The sequence below is a fragment of the Crocodylus porosus genome, unplaced genomic scaffold, assembly GCF_001723895.1.
Source record: "Crocodylus porosus isolate Cpor-Errol unplaced genomic scaffold, CroPor_comp1, whole genome shotgun sequence".
Lineage (NCBI taxonomy): Eukaryota > Metazoa > Chordata > Crocodylia > Crocodylidae > Crocodylus > Crocodylus porosus.
The window spans coordinates 44,888,423-44,906,641 of NW_017728918.1; the positions used below are offsets into that span (position 1 = coordinate 44,888,423).

General features: G+C 40.2%; 1 protein-coding gene across 4 annotated transcripts in view; it reads right to left on the minus strand.

The window, feature by feature from the left end:
* HMGCLL1 (3-hydroxymethyl-3-methylglutaryl-CoA lyase like 1) overlaps nucleotides 1-18,219 on the minus strand; it is a 144,933-nt gene that overhangs the window by 75,385 nt on the left and 51,329 nt on the right. The window lies entirely within an intron of this gene.

The window sequence follows — 18,219 nt, forward strand, 5'->3', positions numbered from 1 at the left end:
TTCCTATCTCTTCTAAACAACCTATAGCCCTCTATGTCTACTGCCCAGTCAAAAGTTTCATCCCGCCATGTCTCCACTAGGCCAACCAGGTCGATTTTACTACTTACAAGGAGGAGAGCAAGCTCCTCCTGCTTGTTCCCCATGATTTGTAAGGTTGACTGGAACTGGCTAAAAGGCTAACAGAAATATTGAAAAAAAGTAGCAACAGGTTAGAGGGAGATTACTAGAAGAGGTCAGCAAGGACAAATCTTGGGATCAGTCTTATTTAAGCATTAGCAATAAAAAGAGGATCAGAATATTGTACTGAAGTGCAACAGTAACAGGAATGGGGTGGTTTAAAAGTACAAAATTGAAGGTCATGCACTTTGAGACTGATAACAAGGATGTTTTCAATGAATTAGAGGCTAATCAGTTGGAAATGACAGAGGAAGAGAAAGATCTAAGTGTACTTGAAGAGAAAGATCTAAGTGTACTTGACTTGTTGATCACAGGATATCTGAGAGACATCAATGTGATGTGGCCATGAAAAGGGGGAAATGCAACCCAAGGATACATTAGACAAGGTATTTCCAGTGCAGATAGCAAAGTGTGAATGTCAGTATAGTACTAAGAAGCCCTCAGCTAAAATATTACGTATAATTCTGTCCACACATCTCCAGGAAAGACTTTGAAGTAGAAATGTTTCAGAGAAGGGTTTCTAGGATGATCACTGGATGAGAAACAAGTCTTATTAAAGGACACTGTTTTAGCTTAGCAAAACAAAGCTCAAGAGGGGACATGATTGCTCTCTATATGAAGGGGAAGAGATATGTAAGCCAAATGACCGTGCTGGCACAAGAACAAATGGGCAACTGGCTGTGATACATTTAAGATGAAAAATGAGGTTTCAGTGCAGTGGTGGTCATGAATAGCCTTCCAATCTCTGTAGTGGGGAAAACAACCCTAATTAGGGGGAAGATCCTAAATCTTGTGAATGGGATTATAGGATACAGCTGCCCGTAAAAGTAGAGGAATCAATAACTCAAAATACCCTATATTCCCATGTCGTTATATTTTTACCATTATCTATCACCATCTAAACAAATTTTCCATGGATAGAACACAGAAGTATTTGCATCTGAGATAAAAATCACTTTTCTCCAGATAGCCTATAGAGATCTAGCATCCATTAAATGCAAAAGCAAAAAAAGGATGAACATAGAAAGACAGCAATTCTAGCATGTAAAAACTCTCAGAGACAAAGGAGGCTTCAGACAGGAAAAAGGATGCTTTAGTAGCACAGCTGGTACTATAAAACAGGGTTGAATAGTTTTGACCACTATGGTGTTAACCGTTGATTTAAACTGGGTAAAACAATCCTGGTTTTAATCAGGATTTTCTGGCTTTTAAAAATAATAATTGTCAAAAGTTGGCCTACTTCGGAAAATGTGTATTATTACTTATGAAGAGTATATAAATGATATTTTGAAATTTGCATTGATTAGGTCTACATGGAAAATTTTTAAAAATAAAACCTGTCAAGAAGAAATAAAAACATTCTATAGATTTTAGGCATAGTTAAAAATATATTGTGTTTAAAAAATGTCATGTATCTAAACTAATACACAAAAAGACTTCCTAGCAATTAGTGTCATATCCTACATACATTCATATCACGGCAGTAGAAATGGAAATAAATACAATTTTAACTGAAAAGTGAAAACAAAATATATATTTTTAAAAACCCTGAGTTTTATTTTGGAAAGAAAAAAAAAAACAGTCCTGCATGTGATAGTTTTAAATAAACAAACAGAAAAAAAGCATTTCAGACCTTATTCTGTTATTCAGTATTTTGACTCAATCATTCTCTTATCCAACTACTTGGCAGTAAACATTGTATTTTACACATTACATACTTGATCACTTTCTCCACTTCTAGCCTGTTCTTACTTTATTCTGAAAAGTCTCCTGAAGTAAAAAATGCTGTCCATACTGGCAGATAAGTCACAAATGGAATAGACTTTGGATCTAATTATTTTTTTCAAGATCACCTATATTGCTGGTTTTGCATTCGTCTTCATAATATTTGCGAGGAATGACTTAGGTTGATAACTTTATGGCTGGGAGAGAAATTACACATAAACCAATTTAAGTGACCAGAATCTTGTTCAAATCTGTAACACAACAGAAATTCAGTGCACTTAAAATGCTTTCAAAGTGGCTGAAGCAGGTTTAAGATAAACCTGGTTGAATGTAGTATCAGACTTAACTGATTTAGGTCAAACCGGTTTATGGAACTTCTGTCCCAGAACCCTTCCTGGTTCAAGTTAACTCTCAGTCTTCCAGCATCCCAGGATGCCTTGCAGCCCTGGGTTGGGCCATCTGCTCCAGCTGAACAGGGTTGGCCCCACCCCTCTGCTCCCTAGCCAGAGCACCATTACTGCTCTGGCTGGCTGCTGGCTTGGGGTGGGGAGGAGACTAAGGTCTGGACCCCAGCCAAGGTCTGCCTGGGGGAGGGGGTGTAACAGCCCTCCAAAGGGTTTTCCTACTCCCTGCTCAGAGAGCAGAGGCTGTAGCCAGGCCCTAGCCCTAGCCAGCATACCAGACAGGGAGAGGGATTTAAACACCCTCCCTAGCCTGCAAGGAACTCCAGTCTGGGTCTCCCTGGTGTGGGGGAATAGCCCAGCCCACACCAGGCTTTTGCTCCCACTGCTCCCCACTCAAGTGGAGCGTTGGAGTGTGGCCACACCCCAGCCAGAGCCAGCATGCTGAGGCAGGGTGGAAGGAGAGTTTAAATCCCCTCCCTGCCTGAATGGGAGCCAGCTTGGGTTTGCCGGGGGGGAGGAGAGGGAGGTGGGAAGTCTGCCTCTGCCAGGCTAGTCCCTGCTCAAGCAGAGAGTGGGGCGCAGGGCCATGCCCCAGCCCAGAGCCAGCACAGTGAGGTAAGGAGAGGGGGGTTCAAAGCCCCCCCTCACCCAGTTTAGCGTGCCGCCCCTTCACCTTTGAGGGCCTTTGAGCTTATGAGGGCTTCTCTCCCAGCTTCCCTCCCTTCCCTTTATCAGTGGCCAGCAGACTGGAAGGAATGCTCTAGTACACCTAGCTTCTGGCCTGGGACACTGCAAGCATGTAGCTGTATTTCCAGATTCAGAAGTGAATGTGTGTTCACTTGCTTCTCAGTTCAATCTACACAGTTTAGGCTAACCTGCAAAGATTGAATCAATTAATTCTCTGGCTTTTTGATTGTCTGTAATTAGCTCAAATGCATTACTATAATTTTGCAATTAAGTTTTAGATCAGAATGAATGAATTGCACATGTCATATCAGTCATCCTTTGTTAGTAATTTTAGTGGCATGGTAGATACATAAATATAACACGATCTGCTAGGGCATTCATTATTTTGACACTAAAGGGCAGATGTGGACACTGAACATGGCTTTAAAGTAGAGGGAAATTATTAAATAAAATTATATATACAATATTTAACATCATATAATTAAACTTAAGTGGTGTACATGATATTAAGCACATTCATATTACCTTAATTTTCATTTGTAAAAACAAGGAAGCAACTAAATACTTATTTACAGTTCACTATTCCTCTGAGTTTTTACCTGACCTGTCAATCCAAAATCTGATGGTTGCTTTCATTATGTACAACATGAGAACCAGTTTGCAGTTTGAGAAATTTCTGGAATAATCCAGAAGGTTCAAGTATGTTACAGAATGTTCTGGAATATTTTAGAAAGTTCTGATAGTTCTAGAATATTCAAATGTGTTAAAGAAGTTTCTAAAATGTTTGAGAATGTTTGCTCAATGAAAGTGAGTGGCAGCTTGTTTAAACCTGTTTTGACCACTGTCCTAGCAAAAACCTAGAAAGCGTATGTATGTATGTATTTGCCAAACCTGGTATAAAAGGACCATTTATAGAGTGTGACTGAGGGAAATAAAAATACATATTTTTACTAGCATTAATATTCCTCTGAGGATCCTACCCTCACCTCAGAAAAGAGATTTAAGGCCTGATTGAAAATCTAATTAAATCAATGACAGACTTTCCATAGAGTTTTACTAGGCTTTGGATCTCAGCAGTAGCACTTGATCCTGCAAGCTGGATTTGATTCAGTAAAATATATCATCACTAAACTCAGGAACCCTAGTGTGAGTGAAGAAGATCGCTTTGTGTTAAGAGCCAGTGTGTAAACACAGAATAAAAAGATGTTTTCTGACCCCAAAAAATAAAAATCTAAATATAAGCTAAGAGAAAACAGATGGACACAGTGAGATGAGAGAACAAGAAAACAATGAGACAACATTGTTCAGTCCTCCAACTGCCTATTTGTTTTAGTCATCACAACAACAAAAATTAAGAAGGAATGTGAAGGATAAGGATATAGCTTTCCAGACGTTTACTGGGAGCTCCTTCCAGGCATGAGAGGCTTGGGAGAAAGCATGGACGTGCTTGTTTGAAATGTTAATGTAAGCATCAGGGACTGGCATCTTTGACAGGAGTCACCTCTTAAAAATGATGAGAGAAGGTAGCTAGCATGTGGAAAGTGAAAGCAAGTAGTTCATGTCTGAGGTGACTATGAAGGACACAGCGGGCACCTCTGCATGTGCCATTAATGCACAGCAACTAACTGTGGAGCAACAAGCTCCTGGGAAGGTCCTGTTCATTTACACGTGTGCCCAGAACACAGCACACTGAGCCAGGTTGCAACAGCCCCAGCTGCCAGGGGGCCCAGAGAGTAAGCCTGCCAGCTTGGAGCTGCACGAATTGGGTTCAACGTGCTGCGGAGGCGCTGGCTGGGGCATGAGGGTGCTTCAGTGCAGGGCTAGCCGGCAGGCAGCCCCCACACTGAAATACCCTTGTACCCCAGCCAGCCAGCTCCACATCTATGCATATACTTGCTGTACACATAAAAATCTCTGCAGCAAGGTAGGGCTTTTATTCGTAAGTCCTAACCTGATGTAGAATTTATTAGTTTTTTGTGCCCTAATAGGGGCACACGTGTAGGGACCGAGATGGTTAGTGTGCAATTAGTCAACTGTGCAGTAAACATCTCTTGTAGATGCATCCAGTAAGAGCAGGGATGCCAAGGCAGGAGTGGCCTACTCTGAGTGACCAAGCTAGAAAACCAATCTTTACAGCAGCATTCTAGATGGATAACAGTAAGGCAAGATTCTTTCTTCGTGTCAAAGATCAAAATCTTTGATTTTGGATGCCGATGGCAACAGGTCAGAGGCTAACACAGCAAACTCTATAACTGTAGTCTATCCCCCTGTACTAACAGTGCTACATGCTCACACCCTTGTTTGTGCCTCATCCAAATCACTCGAGCTCCCTACACAAGAGAAACTAACCTTGAAGATACCGTACCTATAGTAACAAGATTAATAATCTGACTTTAATAAAATTGTAAAATTAAAATAATGTGCTATGCTCACCCTCCTGTGACCAAACAGACTCAGTACCACCAAAGCAAAAAGAAATACCTGTGCCAACAGGAAACCTGAGCAGACAAAGAAAGCACAATTGCCAGCCTGTTAATTATTCATACCTAGCATAGAGTAATTGGCCACCTTGCCAAGTATAACTTTGAAAGAACTTCCGCCCAAAGCAGAGAACTCCAATGCACGCCCAGGAGACACAGTTTGTAAATTAACCATTTATAAACATCTCCCCGCCTCCGACCCTTTTCTTGGTGTAACCCCGTTTTTGCCGGCTCGTATATCTTTCTCGTCAAGAGCTCTCGGTAGTCTGCAGACCGTGACAACTTGTGTGAATCACTCGGGACTTGTAACAAGCAAGTCTCTTACCTACCCTGTAAATGCTGGGTAACATGATATCTACATACTGTAACTGAACATATCAACTCTTCTACCTACACTGCAACCATCAGTAGCGTAAGTAAAATAAACTTTCTGTGTAACCAATATGCTTTAAATCACCTGACTCCTACTTGCCATTAACACCCACCTGTCCAATCACCGATCCCTTTTGCGCCAAGCTAGTTGTGCCGACCAAGGCTCACAGGTCAAGGGTACACCAGTCCTTTGGGCGCGGCACTTAGTAAGCAATAGAGAGAAGGACATTAAGAAGGAAGAGGATGAGGTCCTGGACAAAAGTTTTAATCCTGTAGGTTGCCACATCCTAGGGACACGATGTACAAAGGACCTGTAAGACATAGATTTGGCCTAGGTGTGAGGACATCAGAGCAAAATCAGAGTAAAAACATATCTTAATTATATGCCCACATGGTGAGCAGGACAGTGATATTGTCCACAGTGCTTGACAAAGAAAACAAAACAAAAAGCTTTGGAGTATACAAACTGTTTTAAACTATTTAGCTTAAGTTGGTAGCTAGTAATCCACAGAGATGTTAAAGTAACAGCTTTTCAGAGCAACAGGTTGGGATTTTAGTTGGAATAGAAGGAAAAGAGCAGCAAAGATCTAGAGAGGTAGATTTAAGAGCTTACATACTGAATTCGTGTTTGCAGTTGAGATTAGTCAGAGATAAGGTATACAGCAAGAAGAGCAAATAGCCAAGGACAGATCTTGGTAGATGAAAGCACCAAAGAAATCTGAAAGAAAATTCCATGAAAAGATGTGATGGAAGAAGGATAAGAGATAAAAAGAGAGCCAGGAAAGAATAGAGACACAGAAGTCAATGACAAATAAAGTTTTAAGAGCATGGTGACCACGTCAAAAGCAGTGAAGAGTTAAAGGAAAACGAGGACAGAATTGGTTCTAAAATTTGGCCCTAAAATGTCACTAGAGACTCTTTGAAGGGTTCAAAGATTTCAGCTGAATTCAAGTGACAGAAACTGAAGTAGAAAACATCTACTAAGTATCTGAAGGGAGAGAGATTCCAGACTGAAAGTACAGACACCACATTCAATAAGCTTATAGGTAAAAGGAGATGGAAATGTAGTTGGAAAGGCAAAAGAGGTAACAGGTGGGTATTTAAAATGGAAGAAATTAACAGCACAGCTGAAGCCTTGCTGGAGTATTGCATCTGATTTTGGGCCCTGCACTTCAAGAAGGATACGGACAGTCTGGAAAAAGTTCAGTATAGAACAACAGAACTGATTAGGGGGCTGGGCCACAAAGCTTATGAGGAAAGGCTGAAAGAACTAGCGATGTTTAGTCTGGAGAAGAGAAGAAAGCCAAGGGTAGGGGATTGGATACCCTGTTCAAACAGATGAAGAGCAAGTACAGAGAAGCTGGAGATTGGGTTTTTTTCTGTGACTGTAGGGGACAGGACTAGGAACAATGGCCTTAAACTTCAGAAGGGGAAATTTAGGCTGCTGATTAGGAGGCTGTTTCTTACTATGAAGTGGTCAAACAATGGAACAGGCTACCTGGAGAAACTGGAGTCTCCATTCTGGGAAGTTTCATGATCAGGTTAAACAGATACTTGGCTGGGACGTTTTAGTCAAAGATGATCCAGCCCTGAGCAGGGGGCTGGACTTGAAGAACTCATGAGGTCCCTTCCAACCCTACTTTCCCATGAACTTCTACTTAAACTGAGGGCAAAGGTGTACCAAAGGAGAGAGAGGCCCAGTTTCAAGGGTAAAGGAGGAATGAAAATGGGAAAAGGTGATTTGGAGATCAGAATGAGTCAGTATCGCTAGGACAAGCAGAGGGCTTAAGGCAAGGAAGAAACTTCTGCCTCTTTAACAAAAGAGGAGGAAGACAGATGGGCAAGCAAAGGGAAAAATGAAGGTCATTTTTGTCAAGTCTCCCTTGGAAGAAATTGGTGAGATCCTATGCAGAGAAAGTAGTGGAAGAAGGATGAGGAGAGGGTTTCAGGTATCAGTCAGAGGTGGACAAAAAGGCAGATGGGATTGAGATCATGGGATTCTATTAAGCTGGAGAAGTAGAGCTGTTCTGCTGGGGAAATGTCAGAACTGTGAGAGGATATAATGACTTTGTGGTAGAGAATGTCAGTCTGACCACAGGAATTGCTCTATTGAACAGAAGCAGAAGTGGATGTTGGGGGGTAAACCAGGGCAAGGGACTTGCAGAGCAAAATTTACAGTGTACCTAGCAGTGTGGAATCATGGCCAATAGAGGAAACACACCTGACCCAAGGTGCCTCAGTGTGAGGAAAAGGCCAGACAGAAATATATGGGGATCTAAACAGATATTTTAAGAACTATGTAGGTGGTCCTTGCTTTTCCCAAAGAAAATTTGGTTTAGTTATATAAAATTAGGGAACCTCCCATGAGAGTAGGTCTTTCCCTATTCTCAGCAAAAGACTGGCAAGCAGAAACGCTTGGTACACCTGGTCAAGTTTTTCCAAGCCCTCTTTCCCTCAGTTTCATTGTTGTTGTTATCTTTTGGCCTTATCATAATTATATGCAAAAAACTCCAAAACTTTTTGTAGAATATTTTCGATAAAAATGTTGAATGGTCTCAAAGGACAGGGAGGGAAGTGGAAAAGGAATAAGCTGTTTAACTTCATTCAAAAGCCAAAAATCAATCGTAATAGCCATAAAAATTATGGATGTTATGAGGACCCATGGCCACTCAATGGGAACTACATGTAAGCTTTGTAAATGTTTCCAAAGGGCAAGTTCCAAACAGTGTAATTGTGTGAACTTATCACAATCAACGGGTGTTAAAAGCGAAATGTATCCAAGGAGAAACTGAACAACTGCATTGTAATCAGCCCTTTGTCAGCTTGTTCCAGAGACCGTTCCAGAGCCAAAGCCACAGCTGCTATCACAGCTGGAAGTATGGAACCTCCTGAGAAGCCAGTTGCAAACTCAGATGCGGCTGCTTCCTGTTTATTATTATAGTGTAAGCTTGCATATAATTTACCATGCTCACTGCAGATGTATTTATTTTTATTGGATACTTGTTCTAAAATGTATATGCTGATTACAACTTGAATTCATGATATTAAAAGTTGATATATTCTCTCTTTTTGGGAAATATCAGTCAAAAGGAGCCAATCTTTACTCTGAGGAGTGGGAGTAGGTGACTGACAGGGACTCACCAAGCCAAATCCAAAATGTATCAATTATGATAGTATTTTTTTCATAGTTCCACGTCCTCATTAAAAAAAACAAAATTATACTTATATCCCACCAAATGACATAAAACAGACTATATGAAATAAAAACAATGGTAACTGTTGTTGTTATGTATCATTTTCTTCTACTGCTTCTAGGGTTGGGAATTCCATTTGTGGACCTGAACCCCATTGCACCACAAGCTGTATGAATACAATGAGTCTCTCCAATAAAAATATGAATACAATATGAGGTTAATACTGGAACTTAGACTCAATCCTTCTATCGAATTAGCTTAGTTGTTACATAACACATCAGTGAATGTATTCTTGAGTTAATGTCTAATTCGGTGCCAACACGGTGTTCAGTCACTATGGAAAAAATAGGAAGACTTTTAGTTTGCATCAGGTAGCACTTGCTTTAATGTACGGACCCAGCCCCCCTGCTTTCTTCCCTTCTTGTGGCACAAAACATACTGTCTTTAATTCAATTTAAATAGCTCCGTAAAGAATTTTTCCTGTGTTCAGGGATCCTCTGGTAGCCTACTTACACCCTATATTACCCATCCTTAATGCAAGTCATTGGAACAGGGTGGGCAGGACAAGGATCTCCCCACCTCCACAAAAAACCCTTGTCTGCTAGAACTCCTCTTTGAAGCTATGTGCAACTAGCTTAATAAAGAGAAAGCATATCAACTACCAATGTGATAAAATGTGTTCGCTCCATTACTTTTAGGGGCTTGTCTACACAGTAGTTATTGGTACAATCCTAATTGTAGATTAAAAGTCAGCATAAATCACCATATTTACTGCACAGTACAGACATGCGCATGTAGATGCATGCTCATAGTACACAGTAATTTTGGTTACTATGAAGTAAATGCACATGTGTGTATGCACCCACTTTTACTTAAATTAACACAGAAACTCTAAGCAGCTCTAAGGATCCTAGCAGGCTAGAAAATATGAATATGCAAGTTTCTATTTTGTATTCATAAAAAATACAAGTTGAAAAGTTTGGTTAAAAGCTAAATAGTGTGTAGCAGGACAAAGACGTAGCAGATTAAATACTATTAGGTTTATGAGAGAGAAAATGTAGTGTTTAATATCATTTTTTGTCTTAAATGGTATTGGAGGAATCAGGCAAATTAACAGAAGGAAAATAGATATTACTGAGCTAAAATGTCAAGAAAAATTATGCTCAAAACATAGAGAGTTCAGTGCAATTGTGTCATATTAATAAAGATTGAATTATCTTGGTAATAACAATGTTTCCAGTAAGTTTAGAAAGTCAAGACTTTATTATTTTCTCCCACTATTTATTGTGAAGGCATTTATTGAAGTAAAAAATTCTCTAAAGCCTGTGGGGATAAAAAGCGCATATTTTTCAAGGAAATACAAACATCACCAAAGAGTCACAAACAGAATTGAAACACCCAAAAATGTTGCTCTGGTTGTTGTTTTTTTAAATAATTTCTATTACTTTGCATCCTAGTCTATATGTTATCTTAGAAGGAAAATAGTTATTTTATATATTTAGCAAAGGACGAATTTTGTTTTAATAAACTGCAACTTGTTGATATCACAATAGAAAAACAATGTTTTGACTAAACACTTATTGACAAAGCATCTCTTCTTATGGCACATAGACACCATGGCACAAAATATATTACAGGTTTCCCTTGCTTTATGCAGTAGATGTGTTCCTGAAAAACCGTGCATAACTCGAATTTACATAAAGGGAACCCACTTTACAAGGTAACAAATAGGGATACGTTCTAAGACCTTGTCTGCATCTGCAGTGGGTAAGTCTGCTGGGGCTGGGGTGACACTGGGCTCTTCCCAGCAGGGAGCTGGGCCAGACTGCACTTGGGGTGGGTGGCAGCAGTGCTGGGAGGAGGGTATGGTGTGGGAGGCTGAAGCTACCACAAACTTCACCATAGCCCCTGCCCCCAGTACCCCTCCCAGTGCCACCCCCCACCCTGAGCACAGTGCAGACCAACCCCCCCACTGAGAAAAGACCAGGGACTGGGGTGAGTGGGGCCTTGATTTGCACACAGCCCCCACTAGTAGTAAGGGAGGGAAGGAGAGGAGCTAGGGCTGGGGCAGAGGCAGGTGCTGCACACCTGGGGTGGGGCATGGGACAGGGGAGTGGCTTTTGCTGCTACAGGCCGCTGCTATATGCTGGGGATGGGGGCTGAACCAGGCTCTTCCCAGCAGGAGACTTGAGCCATGCTGAGCACAGGAAGGGGTAGGCAGTGGTCCTGGGAGGGGGTCTGGGACAGCTACGATGAATTTTTGGATGGGGCCCCTCTCCCAGTACCACTGCCACCTACCTTGAGCACAGCACATCCCAGCCCCCTCCAGGAAGAGCCTGGCATGCCCCTCAGCCCCAGCCCACAGCACCAGGAGCCGCGACCCTGTGCCACACCCTGCCCAAGCTGTGCAGAGTCTGCCACTGCCCCAGCCCCACTCCCTGCCTCAACACCGCTGGAGGGGACAGATCAAGGCCCTACTCACTGCAGCACCTGCTCCCGCCTGTGCCCTACTCCCTCTCACACCGCTGGGGCCCCACCCATGGGCCCTTCCTCTCCCCCCCCCGACAGACTTACCTGCATAAGAGTGAATTTACCTTATATATAACACATTTTGGATATAAAAAAGGTCATCACATAAGAGCAAATTCACATATACAGAACCCGCATAAAGTGAGGGAAACCTGTATTGAAAACAATCAAAGCATATTCATCTGTCTCAAACTATTAACAGGTCAACTAGTGATCTAATCATTTCCAAATACAGAATTATGTGAAAAAGTATTAGAGAATTCAACATTTTTTTTGTAATTTATACTGCAAAAAATTAAAATAGAGGTTACTTTTTAAAAAGAAAATATATTTTCCAAAGAAATAATACAGAACAATTTGAATTGGATGCAACATACAGACATATGCACACAAAGTTCAATTTACAAACTGAAAGCTACCAAAAGGAAAACTCTTAAATTTAGGGCAAATATTTTCACAATGAATATTTCCTTATGTTTTCAGCTTCTAAAGCCCTGACTATTTAAACACTTGCAGGCACAAGCAAATGTACAAAGCCCTGCTAGCTTCAAAGAGACTGCTAACATGCAGAAGTGTTTTCAGGACTGGGGCACAATGCATAACATGGCTGTTCATTAACATGAGGAGGGAGGAGTGGTGTGTTTTTAGTTAGAAAAAACAATCTACTTCTGCATGTTTACAGTTACGCATGCTCAGTAATGTTTCCTGAAACCAGACAGTAGTTCTAAAGAACTCATACAACATACTGTAGCATTTACAACTTCTTTCCAGGGGCCTTTGAAGTTTTTGAATACATTAACTTGCAAAGCATCTAGCTTAACCAAAATATATTGAACATTTTCTTTTTATGATACATTTAAGTTTACAAATACAACACATGAATATTCAGTTATTTTATGTCATAGGTTTCCATTACTCCCATACGTTTTGCTTCATTTTTAAACATTGGAAAAATAGGGGGATTTCCAAAGTTACCTGAATTACGCATTAAAGAGTTCAATCCTAAAAACAGAAGTTTTAATGATTTTTCACGTGCTAAATATGGATAATAGTTGTTAGCTGACCACAGATTTTAAAACATCAATTTGGCACACTTTTCTAATAGAGTGAACCAGATGTTATAGGAAGAAGGGCTTTTGTTTTGTTTGTTTTTATTTTTGTACAACAAATTTAAAATAGACTTTACAGCACTAATAGCACAACTTCTTGTTGAAGAAGACCATATGCAAGTCTTCTATTTTTCATAAATATCTGAACCAATTTAGTAAACATTCAGAAAACTGTTCTGTGTTACAGGCTTTAAATGTGACAGCTGACAACATAAATTTTCTGGAGGATGATCGAGTAATTGTTGGTGCAGCTGTAGCAACATTAAGACATGCTAAAGTTTAAAATTTAGTTTCAACTGTTTGAGCGCATTTTTATAAGATTTGCAGATTACCAATGATTTACACTCAGTACATAAATTCTAAATTGCCAGTAAAAATAGGAAATAAAATTTGAATCCCTTAAAATTATTTTTGGAGGTATTTTTTTTAACTGCACAACTTAAGGCAAGGTATTAAATTATCCATTTCCTGCAAATAAATAACACCTTAAACAACAATAGTGCTTTAGAAATGAAACAATCTTTCTGCTGAAAAAATGTAAATACACTTCATGCATATTAATGTTTGTATTACCCAAGTCATTCAAGTAAAATATTTAGCATACAAAATCTATACTAGAGACTAGATCTTCTAGTCTTGGGATTAGTCTTAAGTAAGGTGTATATTCAGTACATGGCTTCTGCAAATGAAACTACTGTATGATAGGATGTTAATAGCAAGATGTTCATTTTTAATGCACAAAACCCAAATAACATCAGAATAAACAAACTGTCCATAACTCCCTACTACTGTATTCTGCCCTAACTTGCACCAGTAAACTCATTAATACACATTTAAATATACTTATTTACTTTAGTTTACAAAAACTACAGTATCTATCCATGATCTATGCACATTTAAGGAACACAAAAAAACAAGGCTAGTAGCCAATTCTGTCCACACAACAAAATCAGGAAGACAGACAACAAATACTGAATTCAAATGGCTAAAGAATACCATCGCCCCACCCATTTCTGTATGAAAAAGTAGGTGATGGGGAACTCCAAGGCTTTCCAAACTGAAGGTACTATTCCTATTTTTGTGGCTGCATGGGTTAACACAAAAATAGGAGCTGGAAGCAATGACATGCCATCAAAAGTCTCTGAATTTCTCATCTGTCCTTTGCTCTAAATCAAAATGCTCTTGATCAGTGCACCCCGCTTTCGGATCCTGCTGAGAGCAGCAGTAGGAATTTTTTAAAGTCCAGAGATCAGGTCCCTCCTACCCCACTCTCAGCACCCCCTCCCTTCCCCTCTATCCTCAGCAGCATGGGTACCTCACTGATCCTGCTGTCCCTTGTTGATGGAGGGAGGCAGAGCCACTCCTGTCTGTTTCAGCTGGGAACAGCAGCAGTAGTGGAAGCAGGGGGTCCCTTTCTGTGCTGCATCCCCCAGGTGTCTCCTGCCAGCCCGGGAGCAAGCATAGGCCCATAATCCAACCACCAACCCTGCCATCACCACCTCCTCTGCTAAACCTGGTTACAGTGGCTCTGCAGTACTTTCCCACTGCAAAATGAATTGGAAGAATAGTTATTTGCAAGGGTTGTGGGAGGACGGGCCCCACAGCTGCTGTCAAAGAGTCAGCGGGGGACAGAAGCAGAATTGGCAGTGAATGGGTTGCTCACCCTGCCCTTGCAGCTAGCAGGAAACACTTGGGGAGACCACTGCCACTTTTGCTGTCTTTTGCTGAGCCCAGGGCAAGAAAATCTCTAAGACACCCCGCACACCACACACACACCAGCTGAGGGCAGTGGCAGTGGTAGGTGGAGGAGGGGACAAATGGGAGGGGAAAGGAGGGGTGCCTAAAATGAGGGAATGGGAGACAGGATTCTTAACTGATTTGGGGACTTTGAAGAAAGTCCCCATTGCTGCTCCCACAATGGGGTCTGCCTGCCTAGGGGTGGGGAAGCAGGGAGGTGCTGCTCCCACATCCTCCTTCACAAAATCCTGGATCTGCCCATTCTGTAGTTGACTTTCCAACATCATTACTCTGCTCAAAAACTGCATTGTTTTCAGTCACCCCAAGCAAATCCTTAATGTGCTTCATCAGTCAGAGCATTTTAATTCCATGGAACCTCAGTTCAGTGCTGATAATGTTGCACACACATTGTTGGTACTGCACACACTGACCCTTTGGGAGAGAATCCTTTGATTTCATCCATCACTAAGGCTAGGGACAGACATTCAAAAAGTCTGAGTCTGAATTGATTCAATCTTTGCAGATTAGTCTAACCTGCAAAGCTTGAACCGATTTGGAGGTGGATAGATATTCAGTTTTCATTCTAGAAATCCAGGTACATGCCTGCAGTGGCTCAGGCTAGAAGCCAGAGGGCACTAGAGCACCCCTTCCTTCACTTCACAGTGCTTGGCTGAGGAGGGCGTGGCCAGGCCCGGCAGGGCACTGATTCCACACCTAACTCAAAGTTTATCAACCCATTAAGAAAACAAAGCCTCTCTCCAAGCTCTTCTTAAACAGTTTTTTCCAAAGAAGGACATTAAGTTACCTGTTGATTAGCTCCAAAAAGCCTGTCTGCCTTTGTTGTCTGCCACAGCACGGACTGTAGCCAGCATGTAGTCTGCTAGCTAATGCGGTAGTGTCTGCATAAAGCAGAGGGGCAGGGGGAATAATCCCTGCTTAGCTTGGATAAGCCAGGCGGACACTCTGTGCCTGTAAGTCTTTGCTGGAGCTACAGCCAGGGAACAGAGGGGAGGGGCCAGCCCTGCTGTGGACTAGAGAGCCCTGCCCTGCCCAACCCAGCCCAGAGAGCACGTTAGGATGCTGGGGGAGTCTGGCTTATTTTAAACCAGCAAGGGGCCCGGGACAGATATTACAGAAACCAGTTTGACCCAAATCAGTTAAGTCTGATACTACATTCAACCACGTTTATCTCAAACCGGTTTCAACCATTTTCAAATTGGTTTATGTGCACTGAACACCTGTTCTGTTTCAGGTTTAAAACTGTTTCTGATCACTTCAACCAGTTTATGTATAATGTATGTCCCTAGCCTAAAGGGAATCTTTCAATCACAATTACATCTGGGATGTGACTGAGCAAGTGGCAGGCTTCAATGGCCGATACTTCCTTCACTATGTTCAACAAAGATAAAACTGCTTTTTGTTTGCACTGACCAGGTTGACCAAAACAGTTTCTGAGTTCCATTTAAGTGAAAGCATTAAACTCATGATTATCTTCCTAAAATGGTATTTTCCTTAGGATAAAGCTAGGTTTCACATACTAGATATGAATATATTTATTTAAATAGGATTAAACCATGTGGGGATTCTCCTAAGCAAAATTTGATCGTTAGCATGAGAGCTATACAAAGCCCTCGTGAAAGCCTATGAAAATGGATTAAATGCTGTATTAAGCTGGTTTGTGTTTTAGTTAGGTTGACAGTACTAGAGGGCCTCAGGTGTCAGTCTGCAAAAATCTTGTTGGCCTAATAAAAGGTATTACCTCTACCATAAGCCCTGATAGCTCTTTTCATTAAGAGCCTTTTGTAAGGTATTTATTTGAAGATTCTCTCAAAGTTCAAATAACTTGGCGTCAATTAGTTCCCCTTTATCAATTAAATTGCTGATATACTGAAAGCTTTCCAAAAGATGAGAGTCACATTTTTCTTTTGCCAATGCCAGGTTAAATTGTCTGTCATCCCAAGTCTATCTTGATATTCAATAATTATATTTTCAACTTCTGTTTCAACTAGTTTTCCTTGTACTAATGTAAGGTTTAGTTCTGTAATTCCCAAGATCACTCCTAGCACTTTCTTCAGATACAGTTATAATATTGATTACTTTCCAGTCCTCTGACAAAATATCTAATTTTAATCTGAAACTGCATTTCTGATTAAATTCTTAAACATCTCTAGTACCTCAGACACTTCATTTTTAAGTTCCTTCAAAAGTCCTTCCTACATATTCTCTAGTCCTAGAAGTTGTATGAAACTTGATTTTTAATTTATCAGTTTATCCAGCATCTTAACTTTCTTCAACCTGTAATTGTACAGAAAGATTCCTAAATAAGGACAGAAGAGAAAACAAATTTATCTTGTATGTAATATCTTTTAATATCCTTTGATTAGACCTTTTATTCAGTGGTAATCCTGCAGATCCAATGATTCATTGCAGATTTTCTGTTCCTCCTTCTCAGTAATTAAATTTTCTCATATCATTAAAATGCAGGGAGTAGGCATAATGGGGAGATGTAGTGAAGTTAAGTCAAGTTCTACTTCTGACTTTGAATGTATTTGTTTTGTGACCTAACAGACATTAAGCAGTCATCTACCGAAGTGTTGTGTAACATACTGCACATGGCACTACAGACTTGCTGAAAATATCCTGTATGCATAAAGTGATGCCTATTCATACTTAACTGAAAATCAAAAATCTCTCCATTAGATGCACAAAGTAAACATATTTTTAAAATTCACTTATTTATATTTTTTCTACTATTGGATTCCCTCTCTCTCTTTTTCTTGCTGGTTTACATCTTTGATTCATTTTCTGATTCTTTCATTTTTATATATCAGGACTTCCATCTTTTTATTTTGTTGTTTTTCCCTTTTTCTTACCTTAATTACTTCAGTACTCCATCTCAGTCTCAGTTCTACTCTTCCCATTCTCCTCTTTTCTTTCTTTTATTCTTTCTTGCTTCTCTATGTCCTCCTACCTCTCCACCTTTCTCATTTGCCTCCCTGCATGGCTAAACAAATGGCTAATCAGACAGTATAAACATAAACATATGTTGTGGGAACACCTTATTTCCATTATGTTTCAATGTAAAAACCACCAGAACAGTTGCTGGTGGCATAACTCAGAGGAGTCCAGAAATATGTTTATGGAAAAAGCAAGAGGTTACCACTTAATTAAACATGTGCAAAGTAATTCATAGCAGACAAGTAGCCATTGAAAATTTCTAATCTCATCCAAGACCCTACCAGGGGAGGAAATCAGCATTTGAAACTCAATATCTTTTTCATAAAACTGGGTCCCATGGATCAGTTGTGTTATTATTACTTTACACTCATTTTTATCTAAGATATGGTCATTGTAGAAGTAGCCAATTTTCTCCTGCCATTGTCATTTGTCCAGGTATTTCTGTCCCACTATACATTTTGGAAGAGAACCTTCTCTCCCAAAACTTTCACTTGACTGTTAGGTAAAAAAGGTCACAATAGTGTGGCAACAGCATTTTAAGCATGCAAGACCAAAAGAAGGTCCCGTCATCTAAACAAAGTTCTATCAATATACAGATTAGAAAATTTATGACAATAATACAGTAGTAACCATAAATATAGGGCATAACATTAAATAACTATTATAAATGGATTTAATCAAATTTGTCCTACTAATTAACCCAATTCACCCAAGAATACTTCTTTTCCCTTATTATAGATAAGATGAGCCACATAAGCTACTTGAAAAACAGGTTGACTATGGTATGGTATACTTTTCAATTTGATAAGAAAAAGATCAATATGGCAATTACATTCCTAATTTGTAA